Source organism: Pteropus alecto, unplaced genomic scaffold, assembly GCF_000325575.1.
Source record: "Pteropus alecto unplaced genomic scaffold, ASM32557v1 scaffold24, whole genome shotgun sequence".
Lineage (NCBI taxonomy): Eukaryota > Metazoa > Chordata > Mammalia > Chiroptera > Pteropodidae > Pteropus > Pteropus alecto.
In genome coordinates this window covers 7782368-7800810 of record NW_006439192.1, presented here as the reverse complement: position 1 = coordinate 7800810, position 18443 = coordinate 7782368, and the positions used below count along the sequence as shown (strand labels likewise).

The following is an 18443-nucleotide window of genomic DNA, read 5'->3' as shown; positions in this document are numbered from 1 at the left end:
AGTAAATGTCCCACACATGTTTGAAGAGAAAGTTTAATCTCTTTTTTGGGATGCAAATATTTATATATTCCTTTTATATAAAGCTTTAAAATATTCTAAATTCTTAATTGTTTGGTCTTGTTTTAGCAGCTTTTAAGAGAGAAATTAAAATCTCTTACATGTTTGTAGGCTTATTAATTTCTCCTTCTAATTCTGTAACTTTTTTGTTTGGAACAGTACCAGGCTATGTTATTAAATACATAAAATTCACAGGTTTCTGTTTTTTATTATTATTAACATTATTTTGTTAGTCAATAGGCAGTCTTTCTAAGACCCTTTTTTGAAAAATCTTTTTCCTGATATATATACCTTCTATTTTAATGTCATGCTTATAAATTGTTTATAGCTAGATTTAAAAAATTAATTTGTATGTTGAGTGAGTTTATTTTCATATTTATCGTGATTACTGGTTTTTGAAAATGATTTCTGCCAATGTTTTTCTCTGAGTTAGCCTGTCTGTGAGCACTGGCCCAAAGAAATACACAAGCAAGGGTTTGCAGTATAGAAAAAAAAAGTTTAATATCGAATTGGCAAATTCAATATTATCTCCCTAGGAGCTAATAGTCTAAAGACATGACTCCCTGATAATGTGTAGGTTACAGGCTGTATAGAATAAAATCACAAGACAGTTTGTTAGGAGTTCGTGGTCATGCTGGGAGGTGATTGGTCCAAGGTGAGATAAGGGTAATAAATTATTTCTTCAGGTCTTGAGGACATTTATGAGATCTTTTCTGAAGTCCATCTCTCAGGTTTCATGGAAAAGTAGCCAGGGGGTCGTTCTACCTTAGGGCTCAGGAACTGAAACATAAGTTGAGATGTTATCTTTAGCCTCCCAGAGGTCCAGACCATGTGACCATTAGTCAGGTCCTGGCTACTGTCTTCTGCTGCCTCGGGCTTGCTGATTATTCCAGGGAAAGGCTGGGTCTCTGAAGGGCTTAGGAAGAGAGAGAGAGAGATAGAATTTTTAGAGCAGAGATTTAAAACTAAATTTAATCAAAGTCATAAGGACCTTCAGTTTCACCATCCAATTTTGTGTTTTCTATTTGTCATGCTTTTTCTTTCTTTCTTTCTTTTTTTTCTATTTTCCTTTCTTTGGTTGGATTTATTTGGTGTTCTTTATTCACTTTATTGAGCTCTATTGATTTGAAAGTTAAACAAAGTCTATATTTAATTGGTACTTTTATACTCTCCTTAAATAAGATAAGAATTTTTATTTAATTTCCTTCAGAAATACTTTCTCTCTCATCTTCTTCTTTATTATTATTGTCACCTAGTACTTTGAAGCAGGCTTTAAAATTTTTTGTTTTAATAGTCATCAGTGACATAACACACATGGTTTAAAGAATCAATGCATTCTGAAATTCTTATTAAAAAAAATAGCAACCCTCCACTACTGTCCTTCATCCATGTCCCAAGCAAACATTTTGAACAATTTCAGGTATTTTTAAATTTTGTATCTCTCAGTGATGTTTATATTGCTATTTCTTGATTTTTCAGTTTCAGTTCTATTCATTTCCCACTATAAACTTTGAAAGTTTATTTCCCTTTGATTCCATCTTGACAAGATATATGTAAATATCCCCTCTCTATACATTTTTCTTATAAAGCTATGTCATAATTTTGTTATATAACTATTCAGTGTTTAAGATATTACAACCATATAATTGTTATTCACAATTGAACCATGTTGTTCACTGTGAACTTTTCCTTTCTTGCATGCTTTTCTGTTTTCCCTTCAGTTAATAACTATTTTTTTTCTTGTTCGGTTGCTTAATTTTCAACGGATATCTTACTTATTCAACCCTACACTTTTCCCCAGTTGCCTAAATCTCCTCTCAGTAAACATGTTAGTTATTTTCTCATTATCATCTTTTCCCCCCATAAGTCTATTCAGGAGCCTTTTGCTTTATCCCCATCTGGACTGTGAGTCTCTACGCTAGTACCCTGGGGCCTCCTTTTACTCTCATGCTGGGAATTCCTTTTACCTTTGGAAGCCCTGTGTCCTGGTCATCCTCTGTTTTTAGTATGATTCCACTACGCTCATATATGCCTAATATCTACCCCCAAAACCCCAATCAAGAGACCCTCTGTCTCTTCAGAGAATAAGCTTTCAATCTTTTGCTGGGGAGGGAAGAAGTTGCCTGATCGTGCAGTGATGGGAGGTCTGTGGAGTTTAACTTAAATAGAGTCCAATCAAGTCTGTGTTTCAGTCCACCTTCACACTTCCAGAGATACCTACTGTTGCCAGGTCCCTGGCCTTTTGGAGGCTCTGTGGTATAAATCAGATAGATCCTCAATATTCTTCAACTGACTTGCCTTCTGTTTTTCAGCATCCAACATTTTGTTGCTATTGAAATATTTCCTGTTCTTTTCATTCTGGTGGGTTCGATGTTTTTAAAAAATCTTTTGGCTGTCATTTTTGTGGGGTTTCAGAATTAAATGCAGAATTAAATGCTCATTTTTAATATGCTATCTTTAACTGGATAGCCAGCTGGATTTTCAAAACACACAAAAAGTGACTGATATTTTAATTTTTTACACTTGATATTTATTTAGACTTATCAGTGTCTTAACAATTTTTTTTGCGTGCTCTTGATTCTTTATCCTATTCATTCCTTCTAGGTTCATTTTTTTTTTTTCTTATTTGGTAGTTCTTCTTGTAAGGGACTATTAGTAGTAAATTTCTAAGTGCTTGCATGTCTAAAAATTTCCAATTTACTTTGACTTGTAAATGATATCTTTGCCTGACTTTAGAAATTTAGATTCCCAATTATGTTTCCTCAGCACATAAAAGATATTACTTCATTGTCTTCCAGCATTTATTTTTGCTGATGAGAAGTCTTTTTCCCCTAGTGTTCTTGACATTATTTTATTGTAATCTGCCTTTTTTCTTTGTTGTCTTTAGAATTTTCTCTTTGTCCCTGTAGATTGCCACCTTCTCAAATAGTACCCGAATAACCTCTTGGTAACACAAATCTGAGTTTATGGCTTATTACAATAAGGGAGAATGCTAAGTTGACATATAGCATCTCAGAGAAGAAACTGCAAGGCCTGAGTTATTGAGATTTTGAAGTCTGGTTTAAGGTGGGTCTTTCAATCCAGGGGCTTGATTGGAATTGGGTGATTATCATGATATAAAAGTTTAGGATCTGTGGAAACAGCAAGGTGAAGATTTTGAGATGAGATGTTTAAAAAGTCTTGGAATATAAACTGTATATTGATGCTTTTTGAGTTGCTGGGTCTTTTGATAAGTTTCTATGATGAACTATAAAATTATTTCACCTTCTGGACAAATCCTGGCATAGTAAAGTGATGCTAATGAAGATAATGCAATAGTAAAGAAAGTCATGTTAATGAAGACAGCAAGCTGTTTTCATTGTCTACCCTTGTTGCCATTTTTTAGCCTGGGCTGAAGATAGGTCGTTGGTATCTGGGTATGTGATCCATCTAGATCTTCTCTGCTATTTGAGGTATTGTAATCATATATCAAATTTTTAAGGATAGTTGGTTTAACTTCCAAGATTCTGAGGGTATTTGTTTCAACCTCCATAAGTATCAGATATTCTTGCTCTTTTTGTTAGATAATTATTTGTTGACTCATTTGATGAGACAGCTGTTGTTCTTTAGCATTTAGGACTCTGGAGACCACCCATCAGAACATTGCAACATGCTAAGAGAAGGATCATGTTCAGAATTTGCAGTCCACTTCTCATGGAGAGCTAAGAGTGTCCACATAAATAAGACAATAGGTCGCATCCCTAATATGAAGATCCCCCAAATTAGGTTAGATATTATTAGTCAAATGATCTATTTTTCTGATTTCTTTATTTGCTTTTTAGATCTTTTTTGGTAACTTTAAATATTTCAAAGAGGTCTGCAGTGATGTAAGTATAACATTCTTCCCCTACAAGAGTACCTATTCCCCCATGAGAGACCAGTATCAAATCTAAGGTAGCTTCGTTCTGTCCACAGCTAGTCTAATTTCATGAACCAGAAGTAGTCGATCTCATTATCATTAAAGCCAATGGCAATACCCGAAGCCATGGAAGTTTGAGTCTCCAAGAATTTTGCTAGTTTGAGTCTTAGATTCCATTCTTTCTTTTTATCTTCCCTGATTATTGGGTGATAAGGACAATGAGGTATGAGTGTGGCAGGGCTTGGCAAAGCACTTTAATAACAGTCTAATAACAGTCCCAAGAAAATGAATGCCTCTGTCACTAGAGAGATAGGTTGGAATTCTCTGCATTGGAAACACCTGATATTGAGTAATATTTTTTTGCCCACTGCAAATTTGTCTCAGTCTCGTCTAGGCTTTCTAAATTTTTGACAATGGTTTTTAGTAAGAGCAAGATAAGAACTTAAAATCAACCATAAGAACTTTTCCTTGTTCAAAGAGAAGTTTCATTTCAAGGAGTATTGAGCCTTGAGGGTTTCTGGCCAGTCAGGAGTGAAGGAGAACAGATTAGAGGAAGAGAAAGAGGCATAGAGAAGTTCAGGAACAGAGAATTTAGGAAGAGGAATAGTAGGATAAATGCTATGAGATTTGGAGTTGTGATTTAGTGGGATCTAAAAAGAGAGATTATTTTGAGTTTTCCACTTTTTTTTTTTTTGCCTTGGTTGAAGAATCTCTTAAGGCAGCAATTTGGGGATCTGAATTTTAAGCACTTCTTTATACCAATGAAAAATTTTAAGCACTTCTTTATACCAATGAAAAAATGTAGACCATTAGATGTTTGATTTTTTAAAAATTCTAATGTGCCTCTTAAATAATCAATTTTGTTCATATCAGAGTGGATATTATAATTCTAAATTATCTTTTTTGAAATTATGCCATTTAAATAGATAAGTATTAAGCGCACGTGCACGCACACACACACACTCACACACACGTGTATGAAAGTAGCAGAAATCTGGCCCAGAGGAAATGCACACTTAATTTTAGACTGAGACAAGCCTGTCAGAGTTCAGGGGCAGTAGATACATGGTATTGCTTTTGCGCTTCATATTTCAGGGTGCCAACCTATTAGCTGGCCATCCTGACAAGGTTTGTGGTTCCAGGAAAGCAGATAAGTTTGAGAGAGGAAATATATTCCAGAACTAGACTCTGATGGATGAAACATGACAAGATTGAGGAAAGTTCTCAAAAGGATTTGATGGGTGACTCAGGACAAAGTTTGTCCACAGATTACTGGTCTGAGAAGAAACCTTCTAAACAACTAGTCTCCAGGGCTAGTTTGATGAATGAGTCTTTTGGGTACCTGTGGCCATCCTTTCCCCATTAACTTTCCTCTAATAGACACACAACAAAATAATGACAGAGAAAAATACTAGTATTGTAAAGTAACAAAGGAGATTTCCACCAAAATAAAAGTTTTTCAAATTTGCTCATATAACCAAAAGGTTCCTTCAAATGGTTTCTTACTCTCAGGAGACAAAATAAACTCAGCATTTTGGGAGCTCAACAAAAGGAAATCAGAGTTCTACACAATGTGAAGCCTACTTACTCTATTGATGTAGTCAGAAGGCCCTCCAGCAGGAGGCTCAGGGGACGCCCTGTTTCCAAGTCCAACACCTTGGATCATAGTGGAAAAGACTTCTTGATCTTGACTAGATCTCAGTGGAGTCTCCAAGACTATCAAATGCCAGGTTAGATATATCACTAGAACAATCTGTAGGTAAGATGAGGCTGGATTTATTGCTTAACCATGATAAGGGAGAATGTTGCCTGAACAGAGTCTGAGAGGGTCTCTCAAGGGGAAGGGGAAGGTCAGATTAATAGAGATTTTGAAGCGTGGTTCAAGATGGGTCTTTCAACTTGGGGCCTTCAGTTCAGTTAAGCCCAGTGAAAGGAAGCATGGTCTAGAGCAGGGTTCCAACCCCAGGGCTGCAGACCAGTACCAGTCCGTGGCCTGTTAGGAACCAGGCTGCTCAACAGGATATGAGTGGCAGGTGAGCGAACGAAGCTTCATCTGTATTTGCAGCCACTCCCCAGCGCTGGTGTCACCACCTCAACTCCACCTCAGATCATCAGGCATTAGATTCTCATAGGAGCACTAGTCCCTGATGCCAAAAACATTGGGGACCATTGCTCTAGAGATACCATGATAAAGAACATCCTGAGTTTTTTCTCACCAAGTTGCCCCTGACCCCATGTTTAATTTAGCATTTAATTCAAGTCAGCCTGGTATTTTATTCAACATTAACTTAAGTACTAAAAGTCTATTGTGTGCAAGACACAATCCTTACCTGTTTCTTCTTTTTTCATTTTAGTAATACAGATTCTAGAGATTAGAAAATATGATAACTGAGAAAAAACTTAAATGACCTTTAATTTGGCTGAAGAATGAAAGATTAGAGAAAAATGAGATTTAAAAAAAATTAATTAGAGTATTGTCTATCCTTGATGAGGTCAGATGTGTCCCCATTATTAGAGAGTAGGAGTAGATGAAAAAGACTTCTAACAGTGTTATATCAGTTACAAAATGTTCCTAGCAATAAATGTTTGTAATAAATAAATAGTATGGCATCAAGCCAGGATTTATTTTCTTCAACCTGAAATGATTTAAGTTAACTTCTATAGTATACTGGGTCAATGACCTCAGTGACATCTTTAGGCCTTTTCCATACTTTTGATTCCAGGTTCAAAATAGGTAAGCCAAATCTTAATTATCTTTGTGGGGAGGAAAGGTTAGGAGATTAAATGTATGACAGACTAAACAATACCTAAAATGACCGCATTCTTTACCAGTGATCCTGAGAAATTATATCCTGTGACCTCACTGGGATATTTACAACTAGAATTAGTGAAAGGTTGGTGAGGGGTATATGGAAGATTTTTGTACTATTCTTGCAACTTTGTCAATTTGAAACTATTTCAAACTAAAAAAAAAGTTAAAAATAAAGGTTCTGGTGCCTAAAATGAATGAAATAGATATGTTGAGTATATTTCTATTTGAGTACTACATGCATATTGTAAATATATTTTACTTATATGTTCTTAGTAAAGCATATTTATTTACCTCTCTCTGGATACAATTCCAGCATGATGTGTTTATCCATCTAAAGCTGTAGAAAATTAAAGGAAACAAATTAAAAATCGAGAGTGGTGATATTTAGCATTTTGATAGCAATGGGAGGTGCAGGAAAAGAGGAAAATCCATGAAATAAAAAATGTAGAGGCTAATTAATAGTCCCCAAATACTTCAATAACACCTCAGGCATGGCTGCTTTACAGTATTGCAAAATTATTAAATAAATGAGTTGATTATGATGAAGGAATTTGTATATGTGAAGCAATTAGAACAGTGTCTGGCACTTGGTAAGCACTAAATACATATTAGCTATTAGGTTTATCATGATATTCTTGGCACACAAAGGGTAAATTTAGCTCTTTTATTTCTAGGAAGGAAAGAAACTTTGCAATATATTATGCTGGATAAACTGTTGAAGGTTAATGAAACCTCAGTCTCTCCTGTGTGCTCTTGAGTTGGAGACCCAGTTCCCAACCCCTTAGCCCTTGTCAACCTGCTTGCTGTAACTTACATAGTGTGTTCTGCTAGGGAACTTGCCTCAGTGGCTGTAGCAACCATGTGGGTAGAATGGGCACTGTAGCCCACATTTGAAGGCAGCCATATATAGATTATTCTAGATGGTTTAAAAGCAACTGAGGGGAACAAAGGAGGAAGAGGGATAAAGAAAGGAGGAAGGAGTAGAAGTGAGTGATAGGAAAACAAGCTCTTAGCTATCTAGAAAACTCAGCTGTCCACAATGAGTCATTTCCTTCACGTTCACCAGGCATCTAGTTTCTTAATGATGGAATGAAAGGTTTTGTATATAGTTAGGGAACTTCAGAGTACAGGAAAGCAGGAGTAAATAAAGGCACACAGTGTTTGAGTATTGGTTCTAGGCCTTTTTTCACTGACTGTGGCAAATTAGTTAATTTTACAGAGCCTTAATTTCTCACCTGTAGATGAGGAATGAATCTCTACCTGGCCCTGTTGACATCACAGGGCTGTTGTGAGGTTTATAGACCACACACACACACACACACACTCACCCTTGTAAAGTACAATGCAAATTGAAAGGGTTATTTTCAAGTTGAATGATAGGGCTCAGGAAGCCTTTCCCAGACTTCTGGCTTTCTTCCCAAGTGATTTGGACAAGTTACTTAAAATCCCTAAATCTCAATTTGCTATATACTGTGGTTTGAAAGAGATACAGCATGTAAGTCACTTACACAGAACCAGTTCCTAGTAAGTACTCAGCAAATAGCCATTATTATTACTTCACTGCTAGTAAAGCATACGCTAACCTCTCCCCCATAAAGACTGTTCATTCATTCCTTTATTTGTTTTTCATATTTATGTATGTGTATATAATGTATTGCTTTAGTCTCTCTTTTAAGTAGGTACAGATGAAGTGAGAGAAGTGTTAGGGATAATTCAAAAAGGTCATCTTATGGTGACCACATTTTCTGAACCAAGAATCAGAATGCATGATGTGACGAAAGCATGAGTGTACATAAGGACATCATGGAACATGATATTGGAATTGAACTATCTCAGAAAATCCGGGACTTGTTGTAGGAGTAAATGAACTGGGAGAAAAAAAGCAGAAAGAAAGGGCTCGGGAGAAAGAAAAAGAGACCTAGGAGGAATTCACCTCTCCAGCCACTGGAGGCTGCTGTGGTTTTTCTTATAAGTAGCTCTTTGAAGCCAACATGCTTTACTAGTCAAGGAACTCACGCTGAACACTGAAGAGCCAAAATATGTGGGAAATATGTTCAAAGGAGGAAACCATGCACACAGAGCTATTTGTCACGAAGAAGAGATCTCTTTTGAGAACAAAACGATGTTATTTATGAAAGTCTGGTGGAGCGGTAGGTGGGCTAAGACAGATGACTTCTGAACTTTATAGACCTCAGATATCCTCCTAATTAGAGAGCATAATGTGAACATAAATACCTCTGAGGGAGAGCTGTCAAATTCATACTGAGGTGTAAATGACTAACAGGAGGTTCTTTCCTGACAGCTAACTTTTATGAGACAGAGAAAGGAAATAAATCTGTTTCCTTCTAAATGCCTGTTTCTAATTATAAACATTTCCATTATGGGAAAAAATGCGAAAAAAAAAAACCCTTAAAGAAAACAGATTATTTTTATTCTCACAATCCAAAAATAACCTTTGCTGATTTGGTGAATTTATTTTTGGTTTTAAGATAAGTATAGAATAAGTTTATAAGACAAAACATTTGGAAACAATGTTAATTTAAAAATATTTTTTTAGTATGTTAAATATTCATTATTTTGAATTTGGCAAATGCATAAAGGCACAACAAGGAAATAAAAAATCATTCCCAAATCCCAATACTCAGAGGTAGAATGATTATTTGCTGTTTTGCTTTCCATTTTTTTCCCTGTGTAAAGATAATCAATATTTTTATGAAAATTAGAATCATATTGTACATACTATTTTGTAATCTTCTCTTTTTCACTTAGGAGTATTTCATGACTATTTTTCCATTCATTAAATATTTTAAGTACAAGCATCTTAACTGGTTGCAAGTATTTCACTGTGTGAATGCATCATTGGATAAACAATTAGAAAGAGACATTTAAAACATATGTAGGAAAAGAAGTTTTCTGGTACCTCTAAGAATTTGGAAATAATCATTTCAATCCAAGCAATAATAATATTCTTATATGTTTACAAAAGAATATTCAATAAGACAGGTCAAATAGACAGTAAAAAAAAAAAAAAACAAAAAAGAAAAAACACAAATCAAAATAAAATAAAAAAGAAAAATAAAACAAAGCAAAGTAAAACAAAAAATACAACAGAATCATAATTTTTCACATAAAGTCTATCATTTAGTTTTCTATTAATTCAAATTAGTCTCTGTCCAGTGAGCCTAAACTAATGAGTGGCTTTTGTGTTAGTATTTCTCCTACAAGCACTAAAACCCAATGTACTCCAACCAAACTGCTTTCTTTCTTCTCCCCACTCTTGCCCTATTTCCTATTTCATTAGGGACACACTCCCTTTCTTCCAGTTGCCTAATCTTGAAGCCGGAATTCCTCAGGCTCCCTTGGTTCCTTTTCTTCATCAGATCATTCAACAGATCACCAAATTGAATTCTAACAGTAACAGCCAATGATTTAATCAATAATATCAATAATATCTATGTTATGAAGCCTCAACAAAGCCCCCAAAGTTCAGAGTTTAGAGAGCTTCCAGATGGTGAACATGTGGAGCTGCTGGGAGAGTGGCACACCTGGAGAGAGCATGGAAGCTCTGCTTCCCTTCCCACATACCTCATCCTGTGTGTCTCTTTTACCGGCTATTGATTTATATCCTTTAATATCGTTTGTAATAAACTGGGAGTGGAACCTCTGAATAATATAGCCAAATAGTCCGAAGTATAGATAACAATCTGGGCGTATGATTGGTGTCTGAAGTGGAGATAGTCTGTGGGACTTAACCTTTAACCTGTGGAATCTCATGCCATCTCCAGGTTGATAGTGTCAGAATTGAGCTGAATTGTAAGACACCTAGCTGGTGTCAGAGAATTTCTTGGTATGGGGAAAAACCCAAACAGTGGAATTGGTGTCAGATACTACCAATATAATGGAGATACTCTAGCAACCTATGGAGATACCCAAATGGCAAGGAGCTGAAGCCTCCTGATAACAGCCAGGTGAGTGAGCCATCTAAGAAGTGAATCCTCTAGCCCCATTCAAGCCTTTAGATAATGGCAGCCCCAGCCAACATCTTGACTGTAATGTCATAAGAGACCCCATGCCAGAGGCATCCAGCTAAGTCATTCCTGACCCACAGAAATTGTGAGATAATAAGTATTTGTTTTATGCTTTGAATTTTGGAGCAGTGTGTTGCATGGCGATAGATAACCAACTACACAGTGGGCTCAGATCACTTCAGGCTCCTGACCTTGAACCATGGCTGCTTTCTGCTGAGCACCACTGAGAAATCTCAAAACCTGAAAATTCTTCCAGTTCTTATGAGAATGCCTTTATCCTGAAATGTAACTGGCTTTTATAGATTCCCCAAAGGCCCTAAATAGCTCCAGGAATGGAGTAATTAGGTGGGCAACTCAGTCCATTATATTAACTGTTTTTCTATATCAGAGAAAAGGAAAGGTTTCCAGTAAAGTTCTTAAGGCTTATTATTCAACATCAGAGCCCTGAAAAAATATATAATTTAAAGAGAAAACAAACTATCATGGAAAGAAGATGCCAATTTTTTTCAACTTATGCCCTCCACCTCATCACTGGATATTGAGGGGATTTCTGATGGAGTATTATGGTGAAATAGAAAAAGAACTGAGGACTCCAATGGGAACTTTTCAATAGTCCTTGATTAATTCAAATTCTCACATACTTTAGTGGAGGGATTTGCTTATGAGATGGGCTAGTGAGCTGGAGGAACTGGGGCTCAAATCTAGCTGTTTTGCTTGCAAGCTTGGATACATTTTTAAACCTCCTTAGCTTCAGCTTTTTTATCTTTAAAATATAAGAAAATATTACCTATCACAACTATTGAACAGATATTTATTGGAGTGCTTATCATATATAATGATTATCATGTGCCAGGTAATGAGTGCGATTCTTGGTATACAAATGATGTCTATATTTATGGACCACTCAGCTTAGTAGAGAAAACAAGCATGTGAACACCAACATTCATTTTAAGAGCCTGATTCGTGCTACCTTCGAGATAATAATTGGGCCCTATGGGATCTTGAAGGACAGGTAGCAAACTCAGTCTTGGGAGTGTAGAGGTGGCATGGAAGGTTTTCAGGAGGAAGGGACTTCTGAGATAAGACCTGAAAAATGAGTAGACATTGGCTAGAAGAATGTTGAGGGTAGTGGTGGTGACAGGGCAGAGGGTCTAGGCAGGAGAAACACCATTTGTAGAGGATTGGAGACAAGAGATAATTGGTACCGTCAGATAACAGACTGAAGGTAGATCTGCCTGGCTGGAGACTAGAGTGCTAGGTAGAGTCAGTGAGAGAGGCTAGAGAGGTAAGCAGAAACCAGATTGAGAAGGACTGATGTAAAATTTAAATGAAGTAAAATGCGAAAATTATATCAACAACAGCTTGTTCCTGACTTTATCTTGTGCAGTGGGGGAAGATATTGCTCTTTTCAGTGAAAGATTCTTGTACAAAGACAATTGCTAGCTCCTTGAAGAAGAGCGACTGGGTGTTATTAATCATTTTTATATGTGAACATAGTCTGATGCTATATTGAATTGAAGCCTGAATCCAGGCTTTTTTCACAGTGCCTTCCTTCAGATAGTCTCCCTGTCAGTGACGTTTACTTCTTATCATTTTCAGGATTAGTAAGTGTGTGCCTGTGTTTGAGGTTTTGTGGTGGTGATGCATGGGTATCTTGGGGGAGGGAGAGGAGTTGATAACAGCTGAGATTACTGTAAATAAACCAGATGAAAAGCAATTTTTATGGAGAAAAATACTTGGTAAAGCTACTCTGCTGTCAGATTGGAGTGAGCTTGGGCAGTGAGTATGGCAAACATCTCCTAAGACTATTGCAGATAGTGGGAATGAAGGTGGGATGACAGGAGGAGGAAGAGAGGGGAAGGAGAAAGACCTTGCCTTCTAGGTCTTCATAAGATGCCCAATGAGACGCATGCAAATATAACCCTTACATGAGGGCAGATGGGGGAAATGTCTTAAAGAGACTCGAAACTAATAGATATAGAGAAATTCATTCTTACTGAGGAATCTGGGAAGAACGCAGAGGTAGAACTTGGGCTTCAAGGAGGGATCAAGAACACACATAGACTACTTGGCTCACCAGATGTTCTCTTCTAAATTCTTTCTCTTCACTGTGTTCTTTCTGCTACTGTCCTCTCTGCCTAAGACTAATCAATAGTCTGCACCTAGAAGGACAGCGGGTGTTTTGGCCATGGTTCTTGGGGTTCCTTGCAGAATTCCTGGAAGGATCAAATGGGCCGGAAGAAACTCAACACATGTGAGTTGAATACAAATGTGATTTGAATGAGTTATGTGCCAGGCCTTGAGGTTTCTTTTTTTCTGTGGAAAAGAAAAGTTAATCACCAAATATAGTCACTTAGAAAAATACCATTCCTTACTCTGTTCTTGATTTTGAATGCTAATTTGATCTAAAACCACCCAGTTATCATTATTTTTTTGTACTTCTTTATTGTGGTAAAATATACACATCATAAAATGTACAATTTTAACCATTTTTAAGTCTAAAATTTAGTGGAATTAATTACATTCCATGCTTTACTATCATCACCAGTACTTACTTCTAAAATTTTTTCATTATCACAAACAGAAACTCTTTAACCATTAAGCAATAACTTCCCATGTCCTTTTCCCTCAGCCTCAGGTAACCTCTAATCTACTTTCTGTCTCTGTGAATTTTCCTATTCTAGCTACTTCATATAATGGAATCATACAATATTTATCTTCTTGTGACTGGCTTATTTTACTTAGCATGGTGATTTCATTTATCTTGTAACATATGTCAGAACTTTATTCCTTTTTATGACTGCATAATATTCCATTGTATAGCCACATTTTGTTTATCCATTCTTCTGCTCATGGACACTTGTGTTGTTTCTACCTTTTGGCTATTGTAAATAATGCTGCCGCAGACATTGGTGTACAAGTATTTGTTTGAGTCCCTGCTTTCAGTACCTATGAGTGGAATTGCTGGATTAAGGTAATTCTGTGTTCAGCTTTTTGAAGAACTGCTAAAGTGTTTTCCACAGCAGCTGCATGATTTTACATTTCCACCAGCAATGTAGAAAGTTTTCAAATTTTCCATATCCTCATTAACATTTGATATTTATTTATTTAGATCATACCTATTCTAATGGGTGTCGAGTGGTTATCTCATTGTGATTTTGATTTGCATGTCCCTAATGATTAGTGATGTTGAGTATCTCAGGCTTTAAGATTTCACATCACTTGGCTTCCTAAACATTTGTCAATAGTTTCATCCTTTTGTGGATATTGAAACAGGCTCTTATACTCCTACATGTTGTGACTTGACCAAAGTTTCACAGTTTTAAGAGTTAGAGCCAGGATGGAAAGTCCAGGATTTCTGAATCCAATGTCCCTTCTTATTTTGTAAATTGTTAAGCACCTTATAATACAAGACAATCTTAATACCTTACATGGCAAGGTCTAAGTTGAGGTTTTGGGCAAGACTTTCTGTTTCAAGTATGAATATTTCAGATTCATAAGAACAGTAAACTTTTACCTTTTAAGAGTCATCAGTAGTTTCCCCCACCCATACTTCAGGGCATGAAGAAAACAGGTGACTTATTACCAAAAAGTTTAACAACCATTTATTTATGAGGAAAGGCCTGGTAGAATCCGCTTCCCATCCAGCGGTGACAGTTTCAGAGAAAAATAGAAGGCAGAAGTATGGCCAAAAAAATTCTTCCATAATCTTGCATCTGAATTCGATTTCCTTTTTTTGGGGGCTTAACCTATCGTTCCTAGAAAGCGAAGTTTCTATTTATACTTGGAAGGAAATACAAGTCACTTACCAAAATCTTTTTTGATTTTTGTGTTTTCAAAGGTTCAGCACACGCCACCTGGCGGAGAGAGTCTGAAAGCACGAGACTGCATTTTTCCTTCCTTTAACTTGACACTTGCTGGCATTTGCTCAAAGTCCCTTGATTGTTGTCTTCCTGCATGTGAAGTACTCTAAGGTGGCAAGGGTCAGTGTTTTCTCTCTGGTGACCGATATTTGTTTGTTTATTTATTTTTTCAATTTTATCTTCATGACATTGGGTTTGGGGAAAACAAATAGTCATGAGTATGTGAAACTGTGATATCCTCTTGTCTTTCAAGGGGAGTTTTGAGATGCAGAGATTATCTTGGATTATCTGAGTGGTTCTTAAATGCAATCACATATATCTTTGTAAAAGATTGGCAAAGGAAGATTTGACACAGGCAGAAGAGGATGAGACAGTGTGACCCTGGAGGCAGAGACTAAAGTGATATGACTGTAAATCAGAAATCCCAGAAGCTACCAGAAACTTGGAGAGGCAAGGAACACATGTCCCCTAGAGCCTCCAGAGAGAGTGGAGTCCTGCAGATGCCCTGATTTGGGACCAAGGATACTGATTTCAGACTTGAGGTCTCCAGAACTGTGAGAGAATAAATATGTGTTGTCTTAAACTACTAGGTTTCTGGTAATTTGTCACAGGAAATTAATACAACTCTGAAGATTATGTTTCATCGGCTTTATACCAAATCTCACTATTTTTATGTTTTAAGCCTTTGGACAGAAGATAGGTGGAGTTACAGATTGAAGAAGGTGGGAGAATCCATCTTTACAAAGTATTTTGGAGCTTCCACGTATCTGTTAAGAAAGGCAGTCAGGTTATGACTGTGGGAACTTTTGGGGGCTCATTGAGCCTTAGTGCTTTCCCACTGTTGGCCATTTTGTCACTGCTAGCCATTTTTGTCACTACTCTGTTTATTTTCATGCTTAGCAAGAATAGGAGATGGAGAAGTATAGGAGAACAGGTGTGTTTGTTTTGGTAAAGACTGTAAAGAAGGAGCTAGAAGAGAACAATGAATAGAATCCTATGAAATAAAATTGAACTGGAAGTTTTGAAGAGGGATTGGGAAAAAAATACGTAAGTCTTTGGTGCTTGACATAAAACAATGGGAACTCCAAAGCTACTGAGTGGTTCTTAAATGCAATCCAAATCCAGACATGGGCTCTGCCTCAACACACGGCACAACCATACATGGACTTAATTCCTATTAGTGAAGATAGAAGAGGAAAGCTATTTGCTCGTAGCAGATTGCATTATTGTTCCTGATTATTTTCTCTCTCTTTCCTTGTAAGAGGAGGATACCTCTCTGCCTGTTGTCATGAGATTTGTGCCTGCCTCAGAAGGAGTATACTTCCCAACCTCACCTATATCAGGGTTAGCCATGTGATTTGATTTGGCCAATCTGATTGGCAAGGATAGGGTGCATTCTTAGTAGAAGTTTTAGGAACCATTGGAATGTTTCTCCAGCTTTCCTGCTTCTCTCCTTCTGCCAAGGGATATGTAAGACCCAGATAGGGACTGTATTTTTTTTTTTTTTTGGCCTAGACTTCAGAAGATGAGGAGTGAAGCCACAGCTGACTCTCTACTGACAAGTAGGAAGAACATTCTCTGTGGTTCTCAGCCTTTGAGATTCTGGGTTTGGCCATTCCCACATAGCTCTATAATTAAGTGAGGGTGAGCAGAAGGTGAGAAAAGAGGCATCCCTCATCACATCTCAGTTACCTTAAGTGTTAAGGCAAGAATTATAGTGGTGTTGTGAATAAATTTTCAGAAAATGAAGCATGTGTGAGAGTGGAGGAAAGGCAGCCATTTTGGTCAGGGAGGTTCCTGGGAAGAGTGAATTTTGAACTTTTAGAAAGATATGAAGGTGTTAGCTAAGTGGAAAAGCAGAGAGTGGAAGACACATCCCAGCAAAAGTAGGGACATGTACAAAAGCACGGTATCTACAAAAAGCATGGATGGAATGGCTTCACTTAGATTGTAAGGGGTGTTGTGTATTTCTTGCAAAAGAATTTAGATTTCATCTCCAAATTTCTGAAGAACTAATGATAGGTTGTAGGCAGGAGCAATAGTATCACATTTAGGAAATAGGATGTGCTCAAAACATTTATTGACTGGCTGAAAGGAAAGAGTAGGACCTACCATCTACTACGTGCTCATAGTTGCTTGTTTGCAAAGGTGTTCCAGGGTGACCATATCACTAAAGGCAGCAGTAGTGGATCTTAATTTTTATGAACAAATACACATGCTAGTATTTTTTTGCCCTTTCAAAAGAGAACAACATGAGATCTTCTGTTTTAAAAGAGAGGCTTGTGATTCTCCCATTTGGCAGATGAGTTACTACTCAGTTGAATACCAGTAGCTACCATGGCGATCTTTGCATACTTTGAATTTTTACTTTCTATTGATCATTGTTTAATATATTCTTTATTTTTATTTTTATTTATTTATTTTTAATTTTTATTTATTTATTTATTTTAGGTAAGGCAACCCTTGGTTGACCTCACAGATTGCAAGGACCTTGTCAATTTACAATCCCTTATTTTTTAATTTTTTTCACCTACAGCACCTGGTCTTCCTAAGTTGGTCTCCCATCCAAGTACTTACCAGGCCCAACCCTGCTTAGCTTCTGAGATCAGATGCAATCCAGCTTGTTCAGGATAGCATGGCTGTAGACTAATATAGTCTTATAATGTGCTATTGATTGAAGAAAATAAATGTAAGGAACACAGATTTTAAATAACAAATTAGGAGTAGAAACTGAAAAATATTTCTTCACATTCCCTTCAAGTAGATCTTTATCATCGGTTTGAGTTATCTTCTGCTGATCAAATGTTTTAGTGACACATCAAATGTTTCTAGCCTAAAATATAGGTTAGAAAGAGGCAATATAGTGGTGGTTATATATTAGTTTTCCTCTTCATTAAATGGGAGTAATGCTATCCATACCGAAAATGTGTTATTCGCAGAGAGATACTTGTAAATATCACCATCTTGCACCTTGTCAATTAAAAATAATACATACAAATACTAAACCGCTTCATATTTTAATGAAAAAAGAATGAATTTCAGTCTAGGTAGTAAAGTCTTTTTTTTTTTTTTTTTTGCTCTGGATTTGCTGGCTTAACATAGGATTGATTTGAAAACATGTTTTGATATAAATTCAGTCTTCAATGTGATATGATGCCAGTTAGAATTTTTGACAAGAAAACTATTTTTATATGTAGATAATTTAAGATAAATTAAACAACATATTGCTTGCTAACTGAAAATAAGTTAAGATGTGCCTTTCTGAATTAGCACAGTACCTGGTAAACATTATTCCTTCGATCCATATGTATTGAATAAATGAATATATATATTAAATTATATTAAAGTAAGTTTTATAATACAACATTTCAAGATATATAGTTAAAATAATATTCTTCCTACATAAAATAACTTAAATGTCATAGATTAAGTAAAATGGTGAAATAATTTTAATAAATCTTAAAGTTTGAGGTTTCATATTATTGTTTCAGGGGCAGAGCCACAGGGTCGCTGTCCTCCAGGGGGCGCTATTCACATGGCATTTGATGTGAAGGGCACCAGAACTGAATTCAGAAGTAAAAGATCGACATCTCTTTGCATAGATTGCCTCATTAAATCCTCCCACAGACTTGCAAAGGTGGTATTAGATCCTATTTTAGATGATAGGAAACTAAGGCTAACAAGTTGATTTCCTTGTTGTAAACCGCTGGGCGGGTTAGTGGAGGCACTCAGATCAGAACTCAGGTCTCCCTACTTCGAATGCCTGCCCTGCTGACTCATGATGA

The 18443-nt window shown here is 36.5% G+C and overlaps 1 pseudogene; it reads right to left on the bottom strand.

The window, feature by feature from the left end:
- Window positions 1–17185: 17185 nt before the first annotated feature.
- On the bottom strand, window positions 17186–17305 carry LOC112483410 (annotated as a pseudogene).
- Between the last annotated feature and the right edge of the window lie 1138 nt (window positions 17306–18443).